At 46.6% G+C, this 9,311-nt stretch overlaps 1 long non-coding RNA gene across 3 annotated transcripts; it reads left to right on the top strand.

Moving 5' to 3' along the window:
• The first annotated feature begins 240 nt into the window (after positions 1-240).
• LOC123521539 lies at positions 241-6,247 on the top strand. Of its 3 annotated transcripts, XR_006679962.1 has the most exons (4): positions 241-929; positions 2,444-2,678; positions 2,816-3,258; positions 6,056-6,247. It is a non-coding gene; the product is annotated as an uncharacterized LOC123521539 (long non-coding RNA). The 3 variants fall into 3 exon arrangements; XR_006679961.1 differs by lacking the exon at positions 241-929 and having other exon boundaries at positions 1,725-2,678; positions 2,838-3,258; XR_006679960.1 differs by lacking the exon at positions 241-929 and having other exon boundaries at positions 1,725-2,678.
• Positions 6,248-9,311: the final 3,064 nt, after the last annotated feature.

Raw genomic sequence — 9,311 nt, 5'->3', positions numbered from 1 at the left:
CTTCTTGATATGAAGCTCCTTACACAGATAGGAGTGTCACTGGATTTGTTTCTCTAGTCAGCCCGGCCTCACACAGGGGAGTGGGGTTTCATGGGACCCTGTCACTGATTTAATGAGACGGCTGTGCAACGACATGGAATATATTTCTCTTTAAATATATATATAAACAGTAAACAAAATTTAAATTTAAAAAGAGAGTCAAGGTTCACAGCCTTCAAATCCCTGCAGACTCCTTCCCCCGCCGATCTGACCGTTGGTCTGAGCAGCTATACAAGGAGGGCAAGTAAAACAGACTGGACTTGGATTCTTTTGTGACGGACAAGTTCGTTTCAAACAAGCAAGCAAAAACAGAGTTGCAGTCTGGGAAACCCACAGCGGCAGTTCTCTGTCCTATAGGGCCCTGTGTGTTGTCATCCACTGGGTGCCAGTGAGCTTGATTCCGTTTTCCACCCCAGAGGACTCATCTTTCTGCAGGTTTTTAAATGCACGCTCACCAGCCCCCCACACAGTTTGTGGCATCACAGCCACATGCAAACCACCACAGTCCAGTGACAGCCTCCCCCGCCTGTGGTGGTTACCTGTGTGGGGACGCCTAAACCTGTCTACGTCTAGACATCTCCGCCTGGCCACCACCTTCAGCCTCCAACTACCAGCTGAGGTGCTTGCACCGGAAGGTGCCACAGACATGCCGCCTGGACGTGTTCCAGCAAGCTCATCCCGGATTCGATCTCTCCCTGGCTGGCATCACCATCACCATTTATTGTTGCAAAGGTCCGTGGCCCCACCTTCTGCCTCTCTTTTCTACTGACCCACAGAGCGTCCCATTTAGAATTCTCAATTGCAGACCAGACACGGATGGTTGTGGCAATCCCAGCCATCGTCTTTTTTTGTGTCTGAATTCAGCTGCCTCTGAAGTGTTTCGGCAACAGGTGAGTCATCTGTGGGTGCACACACCTCCTCGCCTTCCCGCATTTTGCACACTAGGTGTGCCCTCTGAAGGAAGTATCTGCATTTCTGTCGTCTCTAGCTCTACTTCTTTGTTTACTGTTTCTTTCACTGTCTTTCCCCACCGCCCCTCACCCCCTGAAGCCCCTCAGTTCAGCACCTGCTGTGACCCATACATTGCTTCTGGTTGCTTTTATTTTAACGACTCCACAGTCTATCAGTTAAGCCTAGCTAATTCAACACTTTTATAAATAGATCAACTTTAGATTACTGGGATATATGTTCATCACAATTTATATATTAGAGCAACATAACAGGGTTGGGACCAAATATCCTAATGACTTAGGCCTTTCCGCATATATAAATGGAGCCTTGGTGGCGTAGACTTTAAGAGCTCGGCTGCTTAACTGCAAGGTCAGTGATCTGAACCCACCAGCTGCCCTGAGCAAGACAGATGCGGCAGTCTGTATGGAGCAGTTCTGCTGGGCCCTACAAGGTCGCTATGCATTGGAATCAACCCAAGGGCAGTGGGTGATGATTATTTGATTTACATGTAGACTAACATACCTCTCCTGTGATGCACAGGAGCCCTGGTGGCAGAGTGGTTACCCATTGGGGTGCAAGCCACAAGGTCAACAGTTTGAAACCACCAGCTGCTCCATGGGAGAGAGCCGGGACTTTCAACTCTCATAGAGTTAGTCTCTGAAGCCCACAGGGGCACTTCTACCCTGCCCTATAGGCTCTCTGAGTCAGAATCAACTCGATGGCAGTGGGTGAGTCCTGCGATTCAGAACAAGTGTGACTTGGTAGGTGGCTCTGTCGGCCCTGTTCACATAAGGAATCTCACTGGCATCAATATAGACGTATCCTCCCCAAGTTTATGTGGGACATTCACTCTCCCACTCAGAAAGGTGGTGGACTGGGAAGACAGTCAAGGTGCAGGGTGTTGGGAAGTGAAGGAGCTAGGGACACTGACTATCGCAAGAAGAGTGAATGCCCTCTCATTGTGTGTTCTGGATTGCTGGTGCTCTGGCTGGGGCTAGGTCCATAGATGGTGACATGTTTAAAAGGTGATGAGGCAGATCTTGTCATAAGTATTTTGGGGTACCAAGGAGACCCTAAATCTCAAATATCATTTAAGGCAAAGAATGGCTAAGTCTTAACAGAGACAAAGACAACACAAAGATACAGACACATCCTCCAGGTGAGGGAGACCAGAAGCACGGGGTCATAATCCAAGGACTCACAGTCAGAATGCTGGTGAAATAAGGCAGGGAACAAAGAAAACTGTCATAAGCTCTCACTTGGTGACAGATCCATACATCACAGGCACAGGTGAGAGTGCAGAAGCCAGACACGATTACGGATCAGACACACAGGTACGTTCTGTCAGACCCAGAAGGGCTTATAAGATTGGTCCATGGCCTTCTGACCAAGGCAATGGGGACACCACTGACAGGGCATGTCTCATGACTGTATGACCCCCTTTTGTCCCCAGTACAGTGACCTCCATCCAGGGCAAGCCCCTAGGAAAGACTGCCCCTCCCTGGGCTGGCTGGAGAAGGGTGGAGTTAAGCCAGTTTTTGATCCACTCTGCCAGAGGGCATGATCATCCACATCCTTGGTTAAAGTTCTGGAATTCCATGGAGGCTTAATCGATGTGGGTACTCTACAGATGGATCTGGGGCGTTTCCTGTCATCCAGAGCTGTCTGCAAACCAGGGTGCTCAGAAGGTAAGCTTTTAAATAAAGTTATCTGCGGGAGACTGTGCTTGCGTAGAAGAGGGAGACCCTCGACGAGGTGGGTTGACACAGTGGCTACTACAGTGGCTCAAACGTAACGATTGTGAAACTTGCTCGGGTCTGGGCAGTGTTTCGTTTTGCGGTGCTCAGGGTCACGATGAGTCGAGGTGGAATCCACCGCACGCCACCACAGCCACACGTCGTCGGACTGCTCCACTGCTGCTTCCGTGCGTGTCGAAGGTGGAGCCACATAAATCCTGAGCTGCTCAGACATCTCCGTCCACAGAGGTAGTGAGTTTGGTTCCTGCGTTTTCCGTCTGGCCGGGTTCATGAGTGTAGCCTTCCTTTGTGCTGTTGAGGAGGATCTCTGTCGTGAGTAAGTCATTGGTCTTTCACAGTTCTACCATGTGGTCCCGGGCTGTTTCTCAGCTCCAGATCCTTCTTCTTGGTCTCACTTTCCAATTCCAGACTCCATTGAAGACCCGTGCACCGTGACGGCACGTGTGACGCAGTTCACGGTGAAGAAGTGAAAAGCCATCTCCACCTGGTTCATCAGTGGCTTTAGTGGCTGGTGGGTAAAACCAGAGTACGGGTCATATTACCTGCACTTCCTCGTGGGCGCAAGGTCATATCCTGTCACAGATAGCATCGGACTTCCAGACAGATCTTGACATGTTCTTTTATGATGACTGCGACACCCTTCCTTTTGAATCGGTCATTCCCAGCATAGGGACCAGAGGACTGCCCGATTCTACAGGGCCACTACAAGTCCATTTCCGCTCATCATGCCTGGGGCATCGATCTTTATGCCTGCCACTGACTTTTTGATAACTTCCAACTTTCCCAGATTCATTCTTCATACATACATCCCACGTTCCAAGTACCAATGGGAGTTTCTGCTGTTTCCACTCATTTGAGTCACAGCCCATCAGCAAATTAAGATCTTGGAAGCTGTGCTCCGTCCACGGAGGCTGTCTCAACCTTGAGGATGTAGCTCTTCCCCAGCCATGTTTTTAGTGTCTTCTACCCTGAGGGGTTCACTTCTGGTATTGCATCAGGCCATGTCCCACCGATGTTCAGAACGTTTCAGTGGCCAATCCTTCAGAAGTGGACTGCCGATTCCGTCTTCACAGCCTGGAAGCGCTCCTGAAACCTATCGGCCCTAGGACACCTGCTGGTATTTGGAACACAGGTGGCCTAATGTACAGCATCACAGCAACACGCAAGCTACCACAGGAGGACCTAATGACCGATGAGTGATGCTTTGTTACCTTTACTTCTTAATTAGACTCTTAAGGGTGTATCGGTATTACTGGTCTTTACACCAAAGCCAAACTCACTGCTCTGGAGTCAATGCTGACTCGTACTGACCCTGTAGGACAGGGGAGAACGGCCCCTATGGGCTTCCAAGAGAGACTAAGTCTTTGTGGAAACTCAAAGCCCCGTCTGTCTCCCATGGAGCACCTGGTGGTTTCAAGCTGCTGACCTGGCAATTGGCAGCCCAGTGCATAAGGACCGCATCACTCGGGCTTGCTAGTCTTCACAAAGAACACGCACTTTTTAATGATTATTTTACTAAGAGAATGATGTGGTTACAAGGCGTCATACATCTTTGCCTTTGATGATGAAGAGGAATTTACAATGTATTTCCACATACGAAATATCAAAGAAGCTCTTTAAAAAATAAAGCCACAGAATAAACAAAACAGCCAACGATATGATAGAGAGAAAATAAGGAGGATAATAGTGATAGACAGAGTCCTAGCTGGTGGGGTTGTTGGGTTAGCATTGGACTGCTAATGGTAAGGTTGGCAGTTCAAACCCACCAGCCCCTCTGAAGGAGGAAGATGAGGTTGTCTGCTACTATAAAAATGTCCAGCCTTGGAAACCCCATGTAAGGTCATTACGAGTCAGAATGGACTTGGTGGCAGTAGAGTAAATATAATTCAGACCTTTTTAAAAAGTACCACCAAGGTCAATTTATTTGGTGAGAAAGGAGAGTCAAGTTGGTATTGCAAAGGAAAAGGGTTCCTCAGGTATCCAGTGTCTTGCCCCAAAGTGTTGTGTGGTATTTGAGTGTTGTTGTCAAAGGATATTATATATCCAGGTAGTTTCTTTTGTATTTCCTGTCATTTTATTTATTTTATAAACAGTTTTATTAGGACATAATCCAAATAGCATACAGTTCAAAGCAAGAAGAGTTGTACAATCACCATCACAATCAGTTTTAGAACTTTTCCTTCATTCTTGTACTCGTCATTATTAATTAGCTCCCCGTTTCCCCCAACATCCCCTGCTATGTCCACAAGGAACCTTTAACCCAGTTACTGTCTCTCTGGATTCAACCATCCAAGAACATACAAAAGCACAGTATGTTCAGGTATTTTCTGTCATTAGCAAAGCAGACTGCATTTGTTAACACCTTTCTTCTAAACGAAATAGCAAAATTGATAACATTTCTAAGAAAGTCGAAAACATTTTGACCCAAAGGTGACTCACAAGGGCAAGAATAGGGAGCAGTCCCAACCAGGAGTTGTTCCCGGGCAGGCAATGCATGTGTGGTGGTGGGTTGGTTCTTAAATCTCTCTGTTAATTTAGGAGTATTAAAAGTATGATGTATGACGATTCATAAAAGGGTCATGTTGGGGATTTTAGAATTGAAGGCATCACTAAGGAACATGATCCCTCCATTTCACATATCCACCTGGTTCCTGGTAATAACGCCAGCTCCTAGCCTTTGAGAGACCCAAAAGAAAAAGACAAAATTTTGCACACACACTGTAAGAGGCACAATCTTTCAGGAAAGAAACTGAGAGGACCTGAGCCCTCAAATTCATTAAATTTACCTTCTACCAGCACCGGCACTTTCTGTGAACTCTGACCTTTGAGTGTGGTCACTCACTGATAATTGCTGTGACTTGTTTAGATAGTAATGCGAGATTTTGCCGCAACTACTTTGGACACATTATCAGGAGACACCCGTCCCTGGGAAAGGACATTCTGCTTGGAGGGACAGTGAGAACGAGAAAGGCAGAAGGCAGTCAAGGAGACGGCTCGTGCAACAAAAGGTCAAGCTTAAGGACCGCTGTGAGGATGGCGCTGGACCGGCCGGGCTTCCTTCAGTTGTGCATAGAGTCGCTGTGCGTCCAAAACGGACTGGGCAGCGCCCAGCAACATCACTTACTTATCAATAAGGATCTGTATCGTATAGAAACCGGGAAGCAAAATTTAAAGCCGTAGAATAAACAGAACAAGCAATTATATGGCAAAGAGCCAAAATAATGGGGGTAAGAGTAGTGAATAAATATAAGTTTACCACAGCCTCTCTCGTCACAAATGAGCTCAGTTTCATATTACTTTATACCTAGACCCTCTATGAGATGGATTGACACTGGCTGCCACAGGGGCGCACACACCACACGTGAGGATGATGTAGGACCAACCTCTGCTGTACCTGGGGTCCTTCAGTGAGCTGACCCTCACTTGCCGCCACCGACCACCACCAAATATTAGTATAATATCAATATATTTGTAACATAACAGCGATTTACACTGGGCAATAAAAGCAATCTGATGTATTTTTTGTGTACCTTCTTATTGAATCCTTTTATGCTATCTATTTTTCATTGTAATAGAATTGTCACTTTATTACTAATATTAATATTATCTTCTTACTGCTAGTCATGCTATGGACATTAACAGTGTCCATTTTATTACTGATATTCTGTAGTCTTTAACCTATTCCATCTGTATAGATTCTTATTAATTCTTCTAACAACACTGGATATAAAAGTACGTTGTCCAGGGTCTACATATTAGTTCCATTGGCCAGAAAACTTAATCATGTACCAATTCAGTATCTTTTCCCATGAGAAAATATGCATGTTCTTCCTGAGAGCTCATTCGGTAAAAGTGCCCAATCCTTTCTACACACACACACATACACGCTCACTCGGTAAAAGTGCCCAATCCTTTCTACACACACACACACACACACACACACACACATGCGCACACGCACATCTCCACATGCCACACCTCATCTTTATCCCGCAGCCCCTCCCCTCCCCTGGAAGCCTCTCTTCCATCCTTGAATTTACCTTCGGTTTACCTGCTCCTTGCACAAGTCACATCACCACCTGAGACAGTGCTGAGCAGCTTCAACCTAATTACCCCTGTGATGACTACTCTCCCGGAGGTCAAGGTCTAGGCCTGTCCTAGCCGTAAATTCCCCTGAGCTCATCCAACCCCCCAAACTGGTTCTGTTCCTGTTTTTACACATCTCAGCAAATACAGGGAGCTAAGGGAGCAAGCAGCCACCCACCTGGTTAGCTAAGTTATAAACGGATCCCTCTGGCTGCTGCAGCACGCCCAGCTATCGCCTCTACCTTCACCTTGTTCCCCCAAACGCATGCTGGGTCTTTCTGCTTCTCCTCCATCTCATCCAGGTGCCCTTCGCCTCTGACACTCGGCAACAACATCCTCACAGTCTCTCTACTTCCACTCTTGTTGCCTTCAGCTCCCAAGTCTACCCGGGAACCAGAGGACGGTCTTAAATAAATGTCGGTCGTTTCCTCTCACTGCCCTGCTTAAAACCATCCGATGCCTTGTACCCGAACGCACTGCGGATGCAACCCCAGCTGCCCAACCTCAAAGCTGGAAAGGGGCCAGCCCGCCCTCCTCTTCCATCTTGTCTTTGCAAGACAGTGCTCGGACACATTGGCCACGCCTGCGTTCCCTGCAGGCTCCAAGCTCTCTCACACGAGGGCCTTTGCCCTCGCTCTGCCTGCTGCCCAGCATCTACTTCCCCCAGGCCTTTGCCTAGCTGATGTTTTTTGTCATTCACCTTTCAGCTTTCTTTTTCCCTACCTCTCAGTTTTCATATCATCCTTGTGGAAAGCTCCCTGGCCATCAATCTGTCACACCGTCCAGACTCCCTCTCCCGTTCCCTGGTGTGTTTCCTTCCTTGCTCTTCTCGCTGGTTCGAGCCAATGTGTGTGTGAGTTTAACGACTGTGCACCCCGTAATGAAGCTGGACCTCTCTGTTAGAGCGGGGAAATCTGAAGACCTGGCTCTATCTGTTACAGCGGGGAAAGGAAAGGTTCTCCTATGGACACTGGCTTCTTTTAAAAGCCCGAGGGAAGCTCTGTGTCTATGGAGCTACCACGGTGCCATTCTTCAAGTTGTGCAAAGATCTTTTCCAAATTCTTCCACCATCATTAAGATAGCCCCTCCCTCCCACCCTGCTCCCCCTCTTGCACCCTTGCAAGCTTCTCAATGACCCTTTAGAGCTGCTGCTGTCATTTAAACCCTGTTCCATCGATTGTTGACACGCTCAACAGAGGAAGATCGTCTTTCACCCAATGGTGATAGCACAACTGGTTATCTCCATGCAAGAGAAGGAATGTGTCGTTTGAAACGCCACCTGGTACTGCAGACAAAACTTAAGTTGAAAATGTCGTAAAGACTTAAAGGTAAGAGTTAAAACTGTAAAGCTCGTGGAAAGAGACCTAAGTGTGGGTGTCCATAACGTTGGTGTAGCAGTGGTTTCTTCAACGCAACACTGAAACACAAAACAAGGAAAAAGTAGGTAAACTGAACTTCATTAAAATGTGTCAAAAGATACTACCAAGAAAGTGAAGAAAACAACAACAAAGAAGCCCTAGACCACAGAATGAAAATATTTTCAAGTCATATATCTGGTAAGGGTTTGGAAAAGCTAGAATATGTAAGAGGCAGCTTCAGTAAGGATCTACTATCCAAAATATCTATAAGGTGTCTATAACTCTACAAGAAGAAGATAAATAACCCAGCTAAACAATGGGCAACGAACATGAACAGACATTCCACCAAAGAGGACAGTCAGGCAGCAGACAAATACCTGGAGAAGGTGCTCACAGGTCTTGGCCATGAAAAGACCCCAAACCAAGCCCACTGCCATCAAGTCGAGTCCAACTCCGAGAGACTTGATCTCGGGACCCCAGGACTGTGAGTCTTTATGGGAGCAGACAGGCTCATCTTTCTCCCAAAGAGTGGCCGCTAGGTTTGAGCCATAGGCCTGTGGTTCCCTTACCTGACAGCACCACCAGGGCTCCTTAGGGAGATGCAGCTCAAACTACAATAGTATTGTTTCACCATGCTAGCATGGATAAAAAAAGGGGTGGGGGTGGGGCGGGAGAATAAGTGTTGGAGAGGATGTGGGAAAGTGAAATCCTTATCCACTGTTGGTGGGAAGGTAAGATGGTATTACCACTCTGGAAACCAGTATGGTGATCCCTAAAAATAGTGAAAATTAAAGCTACCATATAACCTAAAGAGTCCATATATTTTTAAATCCTCTTTTATCCAAAGCTGTGTATTTAATTAATTTTTTTTAACAAAACAATCTTATCACCTTTAAAGTACTCTCCATTACACTAACTGTATAGACTGGTGTATAAGCTGAGTTTTTCAGCACATTTTTAATGCAGTTTTTGTGGTAAAATTAGGTGCCTTGGCGGATATTTGGGTCAGCTTAAACTCGAGTTTATATGGTAATATATTTGTCAAATCTGTGATTCCATTCTTGGAAACATTTTTCAAACTCATCTGTTTGGATGGCTGACAGCATCCCTTGTTTCTTTC

Source organism: Echinops telfairi, unplaced genomic scaffold (genome assembly GCF_000313985.2).
Source record: "Echinops telfairi isolate 266 unplaced genomic scaffold, ASM31398v2 ScPeMD7_23;HRSCAF=83, whole genome shotgun sequence".
NCBI classification, from domain to species: Eukaryota; Metazoa; Chordata; class Mammalia; order Afrosoricida; family Tenrecidae; genus Echinops; species Echinops telfairi.
The sequence above is the reverse complement of the archived record's forward strand: the minus strand, read 5'-3'. Positions and strand labels throughout refer to the sequence as shown.